Consider the following 16508-nt stretch of genomic DNA (forward strand, 5'->3'; position numbering starts at 1 on the left):
CGAGGAGGAGAGAGAGGCTGGGTGGAGAGAGAGAGGCTGGGTGGACAGAGCGAGGCTGGGAGCGAGAGAGAGAGAGAGGCTGGGGGTAGGAGAGCGAGAGAGCGAGACTGGCGGGGGGGAGAGAGAGAGGCAAGGGGGGAGAGAGAGAGAGAGAGAGGCAGGGGGGAGAGAGAGAGAGAGACTAGGAGGGAGAGAGAGGCTGGTGGGGGGGACTGAGAGGCTGCGGGGGGGACAGAGAGAGAGAGGCTGAGGGCAGAGAGAGAGAGGCAGGGAGGATAGAGAGAGCGAGAGAGAGGCTGGGGGTGGGGAGAGACATGGGTGGGGGGGAGAGACATGGGTGGGGGTGGGGCGGATGGGAGTAATGGGAGGGAACTCAGGCAAGACAGATCACATTCTTGCAACCACCTACAAGGGACATCGTTGCCGTGGATGATATCCAGAAGTCACTATTCATTTCATACCCAATAAACCTGTTAATTCTTACACAATGCCCCATCTATGGGGGGGTGGCGAGGCGGGGGAAGGATGCACTTGGACTGGGATAAGGCACTTGGGCTGGAGGGGGGATGTACTTGAACTGGGGTAAGACACTTTGGCTGGCATTTGCTGTCTTCTGGGGAGCTCTGTCCTCTGTTGCTTCAGGAAGACAAAATGGATTGAGTTAGAATTTGCAAAGTCAGTGAGAGCTTGGGATGGGCCGTTCCAGTTACACATTCCTGTGAAACTTCAGGGTGTGGCTTAATCTCCAAGGAGACCAATCATAGACAAAGAGTGGAGTATGGTGGCCATTTTTGCAGTACAAATAAGCACGTCCTTAAAAAAAGGGAATAAAATATGAGCAGAGTTTGAGTCCAGAAGGCTGTAAAGTGCCAAAACGAAAGATGAGGTGCTGTTCCTCGAGCTTGCGTTGAGCTTCATTGGAACAGTGTAGGAGGCCGAGGGCGGAGAGGTCAGAGTGGGAGTGGAGAGAAGAATTAAAGTGACAGGTGACCGGAAGCTCAGGGTCACACTTACGGACTGAACGGAGATGTTCTGCAAAGCGGTCACCCAATCTACGCTTGGTCTCTCCAATGTAGAGGAGACCACATCATGAGTAGCGAACACAGTATACTAAATTGCAAGCAGTACAGGTAAATCGCTGTTTCACCTGGAAGGAGTATTTAGGGCCCTGGACTGTGGGAAGGGAGGAGGTAAAAGGGCAGGTGTTGCATCTCCTGCGCTTGTAGGGGAAGATGTTGTGGGAAGGGGCAGCGTGCTGGGGGTGATTGAGGAGTGGACCAGTATGTCCCGGAGGGAGCAGTCCCTTCGGAATGCTGAGAGGGGAGGGGAGGGGAAGATGTGATTGGTGGTGGGATCACGCTGGAGGTGGTCGAGGATGATCCATTAAACATGGAGGCTCGTGGGATGAAAGGTGAGGACAAGGGGAACCCTGTCATGGTTCTGAGAGGGAGGGGAAGGGGTGAGGGCAGAAGAGCGAGAAATAGAACGGACACGGTTGAGAGCCATGGTAACTACAGTGGAGGGGAATCTTCTGTTGAGGAAAAAGGAAGACATGTCAGAGGCAATAGTGTCAAAGGTGACGTCTTCAGAACAGATGTGACGGAAAGTAATACGTCCTTACTATACAGTATAAATGCACACATAGAAATAGAAACATAGAAAATAGGTGCAGGAGTAGGCCATTCGGCTCTTCTAGCCTGCACCGCCATTCAATGAGTTCATGGCTGAACATGCAACTTCAGTACCCCATTCCTACTTTCTCACCATACCCCTTGATCCACCTAGTAGTAAGGACTTCAACTAACTCCTTTTTGAATATATTTAGTGAATTGGCCTCAACAACCTTCTGTGGTAGAGAATTCCACAGGTTCACCACTCTCTGGGTGAAGAAGTTTCTCCTCATTTCGGTCCTAAATGGCTTACCCCTTATCCTCAGACTGTGACCCCTGTTCTGGACTTCCCCAACATTGGGAACATTCTTCCTGCATCGAACCTGTCTAAACCCATCAGAATTTTAAACGTTTCTATGAGGTCCCCTCTCATTCTTCTGAACTCCAGTGAATACAAGCCCAGTTGATCCAGTCTTTCTTGATAGGTCAGTCCCGCCATCCCGGGAATCAGTCTGGTGAACCTTCGCTGCATTCCCTCAAAAGCAAGAATGTCCTTCCTCAAGTTAGGAGACCAAAACTGTACACAATACTCCAGGTGTGGCCTCACCAAGGCCCTGTACAACTGTAGCAACACCTCCCTGCCCCTGTACTCAAGTCCCCTCGCTATGAAGGCCAACATGCCATTTGCTTTCTTAACCGCCTGCTGTACCTGCATGCCAACCTTCAATGACTGATGTATCATGACACCCAGGTCTCATTGCACCTCCCCTTTTCCTAATCTGTCACCATTCAGATAATAGTCTGTCTCTCTGTTTTTACCACCAAAGTGAATAACCTCACATTTATCCACATTATACTTCATCTGCCATGCATTTGCCCACTCACCTAACCTATCCAAGTCGCTCTGCAGCCTCATAGCATCCTCTTCACAGCTCACAATGCCACCCAACTTAGTGTCATCAGCAAATTTGGAGATACTACATTTAATCCCCTCGTCCAAATCATTAATGTACAATGTAAACAGCTGGGGCCCCAGCACAGAACCTTGCGGTACCCCACTAGTCACCGCCTGCCATTCTGAAAAGTACCCATTTACTCCTACTCTTTGCTTCCTGTCTGACAACCAGTTCTCAATCCATGTCAGCACACTACCCCCAATCCCATGTGCTTTAACTTTGCACATTAATCTCTTGTGTGGGACCTTGTCGAAAGCCTTCTGAAAGTCCAAATATACCACATCAACTGGTTCTCCCTTGTCCACTCTACTGGAAACATCCTCAAAAAATTCCAGAAGATTTGTCAAGCATGATTTCCCTTTCACAAATCCATGCTGACTTGGACCTATCATGTCACCTCTTTCCAAATGCGCTGCTATGACATCCTTAATAATTGATTCCATCATTTTACCCACTACCGATGTCAGGCTGACCGGTCTATAATTCCCTGTTTTCTCTCTCCCTCCTTTTTTAAAAAGTGGGGTTACATTGGCTACCCTCCACTCGATAGGAACTGATCCAGAGTCAATGAAATGTTGGAAAATGATTGTCAATGCATCCGCTATTTCCAAGGCCACCTCCTTAAATACTCCTGGGGATTTATCGGCCTTCAATCCCATCAATTTCCCCAACACAATTTCCCGACTAATAAGGATTTCCCTCAGTTCCTCCCCCTTACGAGACCTTCTGACCCGTTTTATATCCGGAAGGTTGTTAGTGTCCTCCTCAGTGAATACTGAACCAAAGTACTTGTTCAATTGGTCCGCCATTTCTTTGTTCCCCGTTATGACTTCCCCTGATTCTGACTGCAGGGGACCTACGTTTGTCTTAACTAACCTTTTTCTCTTTACATATCGACAGAAACTTTTGCAATCCGTCTTAATGTTCCCTACAAGCTTCTTCTCGTACTCAATTTTCCCTGCCCTAATCAAACCCTTTGTCCTCCTCTGCTGAGTTCTAAATTTCTCCCAGTCTCCGGGTTCGCTGCTATTTCTGGCCAATTTGTATGCCACTTCCTTGGCTTTAATACTATCCCTGATTTCCCTTGATAGCCACGGTTGAGCCACCTTCCCTTTTTTATTTTTATGCCAGACAGGGATGTACAATTGTTGTAGTTCATCCATTGGGTCTCTAAATGTCTGCCATTGCCCATCCACAGTCAACCCCCTAAGTATCATTCGCCAATCTATCCTAGCCAATTCACGCCTCATACCTTCAAAGTTACCCTTCTTTAAGTTCTGGACCATGGTCTCTGAATTAACTGTTTCATTCTCCATCCTAATGCAGAATTCCACCATATTATGGTCACTCTTCATCAAGGGGCCTCGCACAACAAGATTGCTAATTAATCCTCTCTCATTATACAACACCCAGTCTAAGATGGCCTCCCCCCTAGTTGGTTCCTCGACATATTGGTCTAGAAAACCACACGAGGCCCATGCTTGAGAGAAAGTCACTCTGTGACCAGTAACCTTTATTCACGAGCACTCAAGTGATGAAGGTGGGTGGAGCTTCCCCTTTTATACCTGAAAGTCCAGGCTCGGAGTGTCTCTCACAAGTTCACGACCTCGTGGTCATTGTTCTCACAGTGTACAACTAAGGTCAGTTTATACATGGGTTACAATGATGGTTGAATACATAACATCACCTCCCCCCCGAAAGTCTTATTGGGATCACAGGTTGAGTCTCTCTGGTGGTTTACGCTCCCTTGTAGAGTGCCTGAGTTGGGGCTCCGGTTGTTGGGCGCTGGCCTGAGTGTCTGCTGTTTGCGGTGCCTCAGGCCTGTCCGGACTGCCCACAGTGACTGGGCTCTCCTCCACTTGGTTCCGGTGTTCGGTCACCTGTGGTGGAGTGAACTCGACATCGTGTTCTTCCTCTGCTACTTCTATGGGGTTGCTGAACCTCCTTTTTGTTTGATCTACATGTTTGCGGCAGATTTGTCCATTGGTAAGTTTAACTATCAGAATCCTATTCCCCTCTTTGGCATTCACAATGCCTGCAAGCCATTTGGGCCCTGCAGCGTAGTTGAGGACAAAGACAGGGTCATGGACATCGATATCTAGCGCCCTCGCATTCCTGTCATGGTAGTCACATTGTGACTGACGCCTGCTCTCGACAATTTCTTTCATTGTGGGGTGTATAAGGGATAACCTGGTTTTGAGCGTCCTTTTCATTAGCAGCTCTGCGGGTGGAACCCCTGTGAGCGAGTGTGGTCGGGGTCTGTAGGCAAACAGGAGGCATGATAAGCGGCTTTGTAGGGAACTCCCTTGGATTCTGAGCATCCCCTGTTTGATTATCTGCACTGCTCATTACGCCTGCCCATTAGAGGCCGACTTGAACGGTGCCGTTCTGACATGGTTAATTCCATTGCCTGCCATGAAGTCCTGGAATTCAGTACTTGTGAAGCACGGGCCATTGTCACTGACCAAGACATCTGGTAGACCATCGGTAGCGAACATTGCCCATAGACTTTCTACCGTGGCAGAGGATGTGCTTGAATTTAAAATGTCACACTTGATCGATTTGGAGTAGGCGTCTACTACAACCAAAAACATTTTTCCCATGAAAAGAAATGCATAGTCCACATGGATGCGTGACCATGGCTTGGCGGGCCAGGACAAGGGGCTAAGGGGGGCTTCCCTGGGCGCATTGCCCAGCTGGGCACACGTATTGCACCTGCGAACACAAAGTTCCAGGTCTGCATCTATCCCTGGCCACCAAACGTGTGACCTTCATCAATTGCCTTCATCATGACAATGCCCGGGTGCTCATTGTGGAGTTCTCTGATGAACACATCTCTGCCCATCTGGGGCATGACGACAAGGCTTCCCCATAGTAGGCAATCGGCCTGAATCGAGAGTTCATCCCTGCGCCTGTGAAATGGTTTAAACTCCTCAGGGCATGCCCCGTACGTGGCTGCCCAGTTCCCATTCAGGACACATTTCTTGACTAAAGACAGTAGCGGGTCTCTATTTGTCCAGACCTTAATCTGACGGGCTGTCACTGGTGAGCCTTCACTTTCGAAAGCTTCAACAGCCATGATCATCTCAGCAGCCTGCTCGGTAGCCCCCTCAGTAGTGGCTAGTGGGAGCCCGCTGAGTGCATCGGCACAGTTTTCAGTGCCCGTTCTGTGCCGAATTGTATAGTCATAGGTGGCTAACGTGAGTGCCCACATCTGTATGCGGGCCGATGCGTTTGCATTTATGGCCTTGTTGTCGGCCAAAAGGGACCTTAGGGGTTTGTGATCAGTCTCCAGCTCAAATTTCCTGCCAAACAGGTACTGGTGCATTTTCTTTACTGTGTATACACATGCATGTGCCTCCTTTTCTACCATCCCGTAGCCCCTTTCTGCCTGGGACAGACTCCTGGAGGCATAAGCTACCGGCTGTAACTGACCCTTGGCATTAACATGCTGCAACACACACCCGACCCCGTTGGACGACGCATCGCACGTTAAAACAAGTTTCTTACATGAGTCATATAGCGTTAACAGATTGTTGGAGCATAACAAATTGCGTGCTCTATCAAAAGCCCTTTCCTGGCTGTCCCCCCAGATCCATTCGCGACCTTTGCGTACGAGCACGTGTATTGGCTCTAACAGCGTGCTCAATTTGGGAATAAAGTTACCAAAATAGTTCAGGAGCCCCAGAAACGAACGCAGCTCCGTCTTGTTACGGGGTCTGGGTGCTCTCTGGATTGCTTCTGTCTTGGACGCAGTAGGTCTGATCCCATCTGCTGCTACTCTCATCCCCAGGAATTCTACCTCTGGAGCTAGGAAGACGCACTTCGCCTTTTTCAGTCGTAGCCCTACCCGGTCCAGTCAGCGTAGCACCTCCTCCAGGTTGCGGAGGTGTTCTTCAGTATCGCGACCCGTGATGAGGATGTCGTCTTGAAAAACCACGGTCCCTGGAATCGACTTGAGGAGCCTTTCCATATTTCGTTGATAGATCGCGGCGGCTGAACAAATCCCGAATGGTCATCTGCTGTACTCAAACAATCCCTTGTGTGTCATGATGGTGGTCAGCTTCTTCGACTCACTCGCCAGCTCCTGGGTCATGTAAGCTGAGGTCAGGTCCAATTTTGAAAAAAGTTTGCCACTGGGTAGCGTCGCAAAGAGGTCCTCCGCTCTCGGTAGCGGGTACTGGTCTTGGAGTGACACCCGATTGATGGTGGCCTTGTAATCACCACATATCCTGATCGACCCATCCGCCTTGAGCACCGGCATAATCGGGCTCGCCCAGTCACTGAATTCGACTGGTGAGATGATGCCTTCCCTCAGCAGGCGGTCCAATTCACCTTCTATCTTTTCCCGCATCACGTACAGCACCGCTCTGGCCTTGTGGTGTACTGGCCTGGCATCCGGGTTTATGTGAATCACTAACTTGATCCCCATGAAAGTGCCAATGCCGGGTTGAAATAATGAGTCAAATTTGTCCAGGACCTGTGAGAATGATACTCACTCCACAGAAGAAATTGCATTGACATCCCCCATTTCCAGTTAATGACAGCAAGCTAACTCCTCCCCAGTAGTGCGGGACTGTCCCTCGGGACAATCCAGAATGGCAACCTGTTCTCCGAATCTTTGTGGGTCACAACTACCGTGGCACTGCCTAGCACCGGAATGATCTCCTTTGTGTATGTCTGTAGCTGTGTGTCAATCGGCGATAATTTTGGCATCCTAGCCTTGGACGCCCACAACTTTTCGAACTGTTTGATACTCATCAGGGACTGGCTGGCCCCTGTGTCTAGCTCCATTAATACTGGGATGCCATTGAGGAGCACTTTCATCATTATCGTGGAGTCCTGGTGTATGAACTGTATATGTGCGCCACATGAACTCGCTGAGCTTCAGCTTCCAGCGATTTCCCCCAGTGTTCATTTGGCCTCGTAGGGCTTACATCGGGCCCGTCCTCCTCGTACATCAATCTGGCTGCAGGCTTCCTGCACATACGGGCCAAGTGACCGCTGACGTTGCAATTTCTGGCTGGGTGTGTGCCTCCACACCTCCAACATGAGCCGTTGTTGAAAACAAAAGGTCCATTACCAGTCCATCGTCTCTGACTGTGTCTGTAACTGTACTTAAGCACACCATTAACAGGTGTTGATGACCCCATTACTGGCCGCATTGTCCCTTGCGATGGCGTGAATCGCCGTTCAGCTAGCCATTGTCTCTGATGAATTCCCCCTCTGGGTTCGACTACATGTTGGGGCATGTCCGATTGCCCTTGTCTGCCTGGAGAACTGTGTGCCGCTTTAACAATGTTGACTCCCTGTCCATTTGCTGCATTTGAGCCCAGATTTTTGTCAAACATCATTCTGGTTTCTTCCTCCCCTGAGATAAAAGTCTGGGCCATCAAGGCCGCTGTTTCCAGGGTGAGGTCTTTGGTTTCAATCAGTTTCCTGAAAACCCCAGCGTGCCCGATGCACTCAATAAAAAAGTCTCGCAGCATCTCCACTCTGCATGTATCAGGGAACTTACATCGGCTCGCCAGTCGCCGGAGATCTGCCACAAAGTCTGGAACGCTTTGCCCTTCTCACCGCCGGTGCATGTAAAACCGGTGTCTCGCCATGTGCATGCTGCTCGCCAGTTGAAGGTGTTCCCCGATTAACTTACTGAGCTCTTCAAACGTCTTGTCCGCTGGCTTCTCTGGCGCTAGAAGATCCTTCATCAGGCAATACGTCCTGGATCCACAAACCGTCAGGAGTTGAGCCCTGCGTTTGTCGGCCGACTCCTGTCCCAACCATTCCTTAGTGACGAAACTTTGCTGTAGTCTCTCAATAAAATCGTCCCAATCATCACCAACACAGTACCTCTTGTCTGTGCTGCTAGTGGCTATGCTCACGTGGTTTAAATCCCAGTTTCTCGTCGCCAATGATACGTCCTTACTATACAGTATAAATGCACACGAGGACCATGCTTGAGAGAAGGTCACTCTGTGACCAGTAACCTTTATTCACTAGCACTCAAGTGATGAAGGTGGGTGGAGCTTCCCCTTTTATACCTGAAAGTCCAGGTTAGGAGTGTCTCTCACAAGTTCACCACCTAGTGGTCATTGTTCTCACAGTGTACAACTTAGGTCAGTTTATACATGGATTACAATGATGGTTGAATATATGACAGAAACGAAGAAACTGGGAGAATGGAATGGAGCCTTTACAGGATGTGGGGTGGGAGGAGGTGTAGTCCAGGTAGCTGTGGGAGTCAGTGGGCTTATTGTGAATGTTTGTCAATAGCCCATCTCCAGAAATGGAGACAGAGAAGTCAAGGAGGGTAAGGGAAGAGTCGGAGATGGACCATGTGAAGGTGAAGAAAGGGTAAAAATTGGATGCAAAGTAAATGACATTTTCTAGTTCAGGGAGAGAACAAGAAACAGCACCGGTACAGTCATCAATGTACCGGAAACAATGGTGAGGGAGGGGACCCGAGTACCCACAAAAAGGAGTATTTTGTTTCCATGGTTTCAGAAACTAGAGCTTTCACTTATATTACAGAACAAATGCTTCATGTATGGTGAGAGGCTAAGTGTAATTTTAGGCTAACTCGCCGGGGGCAGGAGAGTGGGGTGGGGGGTGGGGGTGCTCCTATGGTGTAATGCCATATTTACACCCTGCCCAAGATTACTCTCCACAGATTTCAATGGAGGGTAAAATTGGGTGAGTTGTAAAACCATTGTAGCGCTCGATCCCATCACTTTCCCGGTGGGTGGGTTAATGTAAAGCCTCCTTCTATGTTTCACTATTTTTCCTGCACTGGATGTTGATCTAAGTGGACAGTGGAATATGAAAAGGTTCACTAGGTTGATTCCGGAGATGAGGGGGTTGACTTATGAAGATAGGTTGAGTAGGTTGGGCCAATACTCACTGGAGTTCAGAACAATGAGAGGTGATCTTACATAGAAACATAGAAAATAGGTGCAGGAGTAAGCCATTCGGCTCTTCTAGCCTGCACCGCCATTCAATGAGTTCATGGCTGAACATGCAACTTCAGTACCCCCTTCCTGCTTTCTCACCATACCCCTTGATCCCCCTAGTAGTAAGGATTTCATCTAACTCCCTTTTGAATATATTTAGTGAATTGGCCTCAACAGCTTTCTGTGGTAGACAATTCCACAGGTTCACCACTCTCTGGGTGAAGAAGTTTCTCCTCATCTCGGTCCTAAATGGCTTACCCCTTATCCTTAGACTGTGACCCCTGGTTCTGGACTTCCCCAACATTGGGAACATTCTTCCTGCATCTAACTTGTTTAAACCCGTCAGAATTTTAAACGATTCTATGAGGTCCCCTCTCATTCTTCTGAACTCCAGTGAATACAAGCCCAGTTGATCCACTCTTTCTTGATAGGTCAGTCCCACCATCCCGGGAATCAGTCTGGTGAATCTTTCCTGCACTCCCTCAATAGCAGAATGTCCTTCCTCAAGTTAGGAGACCAAAACTGTACACAATACTCCAGGTGTGGCCTCACCAAGGCCCTGTACAACTGTAGCAGCACCTCCCTGCCCCTGTACTCAAATTCCCTCACTATGAAGGCCAACATGCCATTTGCTTTCTTAACCGCCTGCTGTACCTGCATGCCAACCTTCAATGACTTATGTACCATGACACCCAGGTCTCGTTGCACCGCCCCTTTTCCTAATCTGTCACCATTCAGATAATAGTCTGTCTCTCTGTTTTTACCACCAAAGTGGATAACCTCACATTTATCCACATTATACTTCATCTGCCATGCATTTGCCCACTCACCTAACCTATCCAAGTCGCTCTGCAGCCTCATAGCATCCTCCTCGCAGCTCACACTGCTACCCAACATAGTGTCATCCACAAATTTGGAGATACTACATTTAATCCCCTCATCTAAATCATTAATGTACAATGTAAACAGCTGGGGCCCCAACACAGAACCTTGCGGTACCCCACTAGTCACTGCCTGCCATTCTGAAAAGTACCCATTTACTCCTACTCTTTGCTTCCTGTCTGACAACCAGTTCTCAATCCACGTATGCACACTACCCCTAATCCCATGTGCTTTAACTTTGCACATTAATCTCTTGTGTGGGACCTTGTCAAAAGCCTTCTGAAAGTCCAAATATACCACATCAACTGGTTCTCCCTTGTCCACTCTACTGGAAACATCCTCAAAAAATTCAAGAAGATTTGTCAAGCATGATTTCCCTTTCACAAATCCATGCTGACTTGGACCTATCATGTCACCTCTTTCCAAATGCGCTGCTATGACATCCTTAATAATTGATTCCATCATTTTACCCACTACTGAGGTCAGGCTGACCGGTCTATAATTCCCTGTTTTCTCTCTCCCTCCTTTTTTAAAAAGTGGGGTTACATTGGCTACCCTCCACTCGATAGGAACTGATCCAGAGCCAATGGAATGTTGGAAAATGATTGTCAATGCATCCGCTATTTCCAAGGCCACCTCCTTAAGTACTCTGGGATGCAGTCCATCAGGCCCTGGGGATTTATCGGCCTTCAATCCCATCAATTTCCCCAACACAATTTCCCGACTAATAAAGATTTCCCTCAGTTCCTCCTCCTTACCAGACCCTCTGACCCCTTTTATATCCGCAAGGTTGTTTGTGTCCTCCTTAGTGAATACCGAACCAAAGTAATTGTTCAATTGGTCTGCCATTTCTTTGTTCCCCGTTATGACTTCCCCTGATTCTGACTGCAGGGGACCTACGTTTGTCTTTGCTAACCTTTTTCTCTTTAGATATCTATAGAAACTTTTGCAATCCGCCTTAATGTTCCCTGCAAGCTTCTTCTCGTACTCCATTTTCCCTGCCCTAATCAAACCCTTTGTCCTCCTCTGCTGAGTTCTAAATTTCTCCCAGTCCCCGGGTTCGCTGCTATTTCTTATTGAAACTTATAGGATAATGAGGGGGCTCGACAAGGTGGATGCAGAGAGGATATTTCCACTCATAGGGGAAACTAAAACTAGGGAACATAGTCTTAGAATAAGCGGCCGCCCATTTAAAACTGAGATGAGGGTTGTAAATCTAAGTAACTCTCTGCCCCAGACAGCTGTGGAGGCTAGGTCATTGAATATATTTAAGGCGCAGATAGACAGATTTTTGAGCGATAAGGGAGTAAAGGGTTTTGGGGAACGGGCAGGGAAGTGGAGCTGAGTCCATGATCAGATCAGCCATGATCTTATTAAATGGCGGAGCAGGCTCGAGGGGACAAATGGCCGACTCCTGCTTCTATTTCTTATGTTCTTATGACACGACTGCCAAGTGTGTACTCACTATCACTGTGCTGCACAGAGGCATGCTCATAGAGTACACATTGTATTTCAGAGCCTCTCACTTCCCCAGTCCCTTCTGTGACTGGAGAGTTGAACGAACAGCCCAACCACTGTCCCCAGGCTCATTAATACAACATCAGTGCACACATATCATCTGAGTCATCCATAAGTCTACTGCCCATTTCCTAACTTGCACCATGTCCCGTTCACCCATCAACCTGACCTACATTGGCTCCCGGTTAAGCAAAGCCTCGATTAAAAAATTCTCATCCTTGTTTTCAAATCCCTCAATGGCCTCGCCCCCTCCTATCTCTGTAATCTCCTCCAGCCCCATAACCCCCAAGATATCTGCGGTCCTCTAATTCTAGCCTCTTGAGCATTCCCCACTTCAATCGCTCAGCTGCCAAGACCCAAAACTCAGGAATTCTCTCCATCAACCTCTCCGCCTCTCCAGCTCTCTTTCCTGCTTCAAGATGCTCCTCAAAACCTATCTCTTTCACCAAGCTTTTGGTCATCTGCCCTAATATCTCCTTATGTGGCCTGGTGTCAAATGTTGTTTGTAACACTCCTGTGAAGCGCCTTCTGACATTTTTCTACATGAAAGGTGTTGTGTATCTGTAAAGCATGCACTCCCATGTTCCACCATCCCAGCATCGCTTGAGAACACTCTATATAAGCCGGCCCCTAAGGCTTGTTCCTCACTCTGGAGTGTGTGATTAGAGACTGAGGTCACTGTTACTTTAACCTCCCTGTGTGCAGCCTCATCTGTGTTAGGAACATAAGAACTGGCGACGAGAATACGAATCCAACGCAAAGATGCAACAAACTGTGGGCATCCTGGAGAAGTTCTCGGAGGGTGAGGACTGGGAAGCCTATGTCGAACGGCTAGACCAGTACTTTGTAGCCAACGAGCTGGACGGAGAAGGAAGCGCTGCAAAAAGGAGAGCGGTCCTCCTCATGGTCTGCGGGGCACCGACCTACAGCCTCATGAGGAATCTTCTGGCTCTGGTGAAACCCACAGATAAGTCGTATGAGGAGTTGTATACACTGGTTCGGGAGCATCTTAACTCGAGCGAGAGTGTGCTGATGGCGAGGTATCGGTTCTACACGTGCCAGCGATCTGAAGGTCAGGAAGTGGCGAGCTACGTCGCCAAGCTAAGGCAACTTGCAGGACAATGTGAGTTTGATGGCTACCTGGAGCAAATGCTCAGAGACCTTTTTGTACTGGGCATTGGCCACGAGACCATCCTATGAAAACTTTTGACTGTACAGACACCGACCCTCAGTAAGGCCATTGCGATAGCACAGGCGTTTATGTCCACCAGTGATAACACCAAACATATCTCTCAGTACACAAGTGCTAGCAATGTTCATAAATTAACTGCAACTGTGTTTGCGAGCAGAAATGTACAGGGCAGAACCCACGAGTCTGCAACTGCCAGCAGGCCTCAGGTGACCCAGATGACTCAGAGTCCCCAACAAAGGATGAATGCAAGGCAATTCACACCTTGTTGGCGTTGTGGTGGCTTCCATTCAGCCTATTCATGCCACTTCAAAGGGTATGTTTGCAAGAGCTATGGAACAATGGGGCACCTCCAATGAGCTTGCAAGCTCTGCAAAACCTGCTAACCACCATGTGGCAGAGGAAGATCAGTCCATGGTGGGTCAAAGCAATTTCGAGCCTCAGAGAGAGGAGGCAGGTGCTGAAGTACACGGGGTGCACACATTTTCAACAAAATGTCCACCTATAATGCTAAACGTAAAATTGAATGCCTTACCTGTAGCCATGGAACTGGACACTGGCGCTAGCCAATCTATCGTGAGCAAAAAGATGTTTCAGAGACTGTGGTGCAACAAAGCATTCAGACCAGCCCTGAGCCCCATCTACATGAAACTGAGAACGTACACCAAAGAGCTTATCACTGTCCTGGGCAGCGCCATGGTCAAGGTCACCTACGAGGGCACGGTGCACGCACTGCCACTCTGGATTGTCCCGGGCGATGGCCCCACACTGCTTGGAAGGAGCTAGCTGGGCAAAATCCGCTGGAACTGGAATGATATCCGAGCGCTATCACATGTCAATGAGGCCTCATGTACCCAGGTTCTTAACAAATTTCCTTCCTTTTTTCAGCCAGGCATTGGAAACTTTTCCGGGGCGAAGGTGCGGATCCATTTGGTCCCAGAGGCAGGACCCATTCACCACAAGGCGCGAGCGGTACCTCACATGATGAGGGAGAGAGTGGAAATCGAGCTGGACAGGCTGCAACGCGAGGGCATCATCTCCCCAGTGGAATTCAGCGAGTGGGCCAGCCCGATTGTTCCAGTACTCAAAAGTGATGGCACGGTCAGGATTTGTGGCGATTATAAAGTAACTATTAATCGTTTCTCGCTACAGGACCAATACCCGCTACCTAAGGAAGACGACTTATTTGCGACACTGGCAGGAGGCAAGACGTTCACCAAGCTCAATCTGACTTCAGCATACATGACGCAGGAGCTGGAGGAGTCTTCGAAGGGCCTCATCTGCATCAACACTCACAAGGGACTGTTCATCGACAACAGATGCCCGTTTGGAATTTGGTTGGCTGCAGTGATTTTCCAGAGAAACATGGAGAGCCGACCCAAGTTGGTACCATAGACGGTGGTCTTTCAGGACGACATATTGGTCACGGGTTGGGACACCGCCAAGCACCTACAAAACCTGGAGGAGGTCCTCCAGCGACTGGATCGCATAGTGCTGCGGCTGAAGAGGTCGAAATGCGTCTTCATGGCAACAGAAGTGGAATTTTTGGGGAGAAAGATCACGGCGGACGGCATTCTGCCCACAGATGCCAAGACAGAGGCTATCAGGAACGCGCACAGGCCACAGAACGTCATGGAGCTGCGGTCGTTCCTGGGACTCCTCAACTATTTTGGTAACTTCCTACCGGGGTTAAGCACTCTTTTAGAGCCCCTACATGTGTTATTGCGCAAAGGTGAGAACTGGGTATGGGGAAAAAACCAAGTAATTGCTTTTGAGAAAGCCAGAAACATTTTATGCTCCAACAAGCTGCTTGTATTGTATAACCCGTGTCAAAGACTTGTGCTAGCATGTGACGCGTCGTCGTACGGAGTTGGGTGTGTATTACAACAAGCTAACGTTGCGGGGAAGTTGCAACCTGTCGCCTATGCTTCCAGGAGCTTGTCTAAGGCCGAGAGGGCCTACAGCATGATTGAGAAAGAGGCATTAGCGTGTGCGTTCGGAGTAAAGAAAATGCTTCAGTACCTGTTTGGCCTCAAATTTGAGCTGGAAACCGATCACAAGCCCCTCATATCCCTGTTCGCTGAAAACAAGGGGATAAATACTAATGCCTCAGCCCGCATACAAATATGGGCCCTCGTGCTATCAGCGTATAACTATACCATCTGCCACAGGCCAGGCAGCGAGAACTGTGCGGATGCTCTCAGTCGGCTACCATTGCCCACCACGGGGGTGGAAATGGCGCAGCCTGCAAACTTGTTGATGGTGGCGCAGCCCGCAGGTTTGTTGATGGTCATGGAAGCGTTTGATAAATGATAAATCACCTGTCACAGCCCGCCAGATTAGGACTTGGACCAGCCAATATTCTCTCCTGTCCCTAGTAAAAAACTGTGTACTGCATGGGAGCTGGGCCAGCATCCCCGTTGAAATGCAAGAGCCAATCAAGCCATTCCAGTGGCGAAAGGACGAGCTGTCCATTCAGGCAGACTGGCTGTTGTGGGGTAACCGCGTAGTGCTACCAAAAAAGGGCAGGGAGACGTTCATCTCAGATCTCCACAGCACACATCTGGGTATAGTAATGATGAAAGCGATAGCCAGATCCCACATGTGGTGGCCCGGTATCGACTCTGACTTAGAGTCCTGTGTACGGCAATGCAGCGTGTGTGCTCAGTTGAGCAACGCACCCAGAGAGGCACCACTAAGTTTGTGGTCCTGGCCCTCCAGACCATGGTCGAGGATCCATGTCAACTATGCGGGCCCGTTTCTCAGTAAAATGTTCCTGGTGGTGGTGGATGCTTTTTCAAAATGGATTGAATGTGAAATAATGTCGAGAAGCACCGCCACCGCCACCATTGAAAGCCTGAGGGCCATGTTTGCCACCCACGGCCTGCCTGACATATTGGTCAGTAACAACGGGCCATGTTTCACCAGTGCCAAATTTAAAGAATTCATGAACCGCAATGGGATCAAACATGTCACCCTGTTTAAACCAGCCTGCAGTGGGCAGGCAGTGCGGGCAGTACAAACCATCAAACAGAGCCTTAAACGAGTCACAGAAGACTCACTCCAAACCCGCCTGTCCCGAGCAGTGCTCAGCTACTGCACGAGACCCCACTCGTTCACAGGGGTGCCCCCGATTGAGCTACTCATGAAAAGGACACTTAAAACCAGACTCTCGCTGGTTCAGCTCAACCTGCATGATCAGGTAGAGAGCAGACGGCAGCAACAAATATTAAACGATGGTCGCGCCACTGTGTCACGGGAAATTGATCTGAATGACCCTCTGTATGAGCGAAACTATGGACATGGTCCCAAGTGGATCGCGGGCACGGTGATAGCTAAAGAAGGGACTAGGGTGTTTGTAGTAAAACTAGACAATGGACAAATTTTCAGAAAGCACCTGGAC

The 16508-nt window shown here is 49.1% G+C and overlaps 1 protein-coding gene across 1 annotated transcript in view; it reads left to right on the forward strand.

Moving 5' to 3' along the window:
- The window catches only part of LOC139234158 (uncharacterized), a 63830-nt gene that overhangs the window by 30443 nt on the left and 16879 nt on the right, over positions 1–16508 (forward strand). The gene's annotated exons all lie outside the window — the stretch shown is intronic.

This window comes from Pristiophorus japonicus, chromosome 21 (genome assembly GCF_044704955.1).
Source record: "Pristiophorus japonicus isolate sPriJap1 chromosome 21, sPriJap1.hap1, whole genome shotgun sequence".
NCBI lineage: Eukaryota > Metazoa > Chordata > Chondrichthyes > Pristiophoridae > Pristiophorus > Pristiophorus japonicus.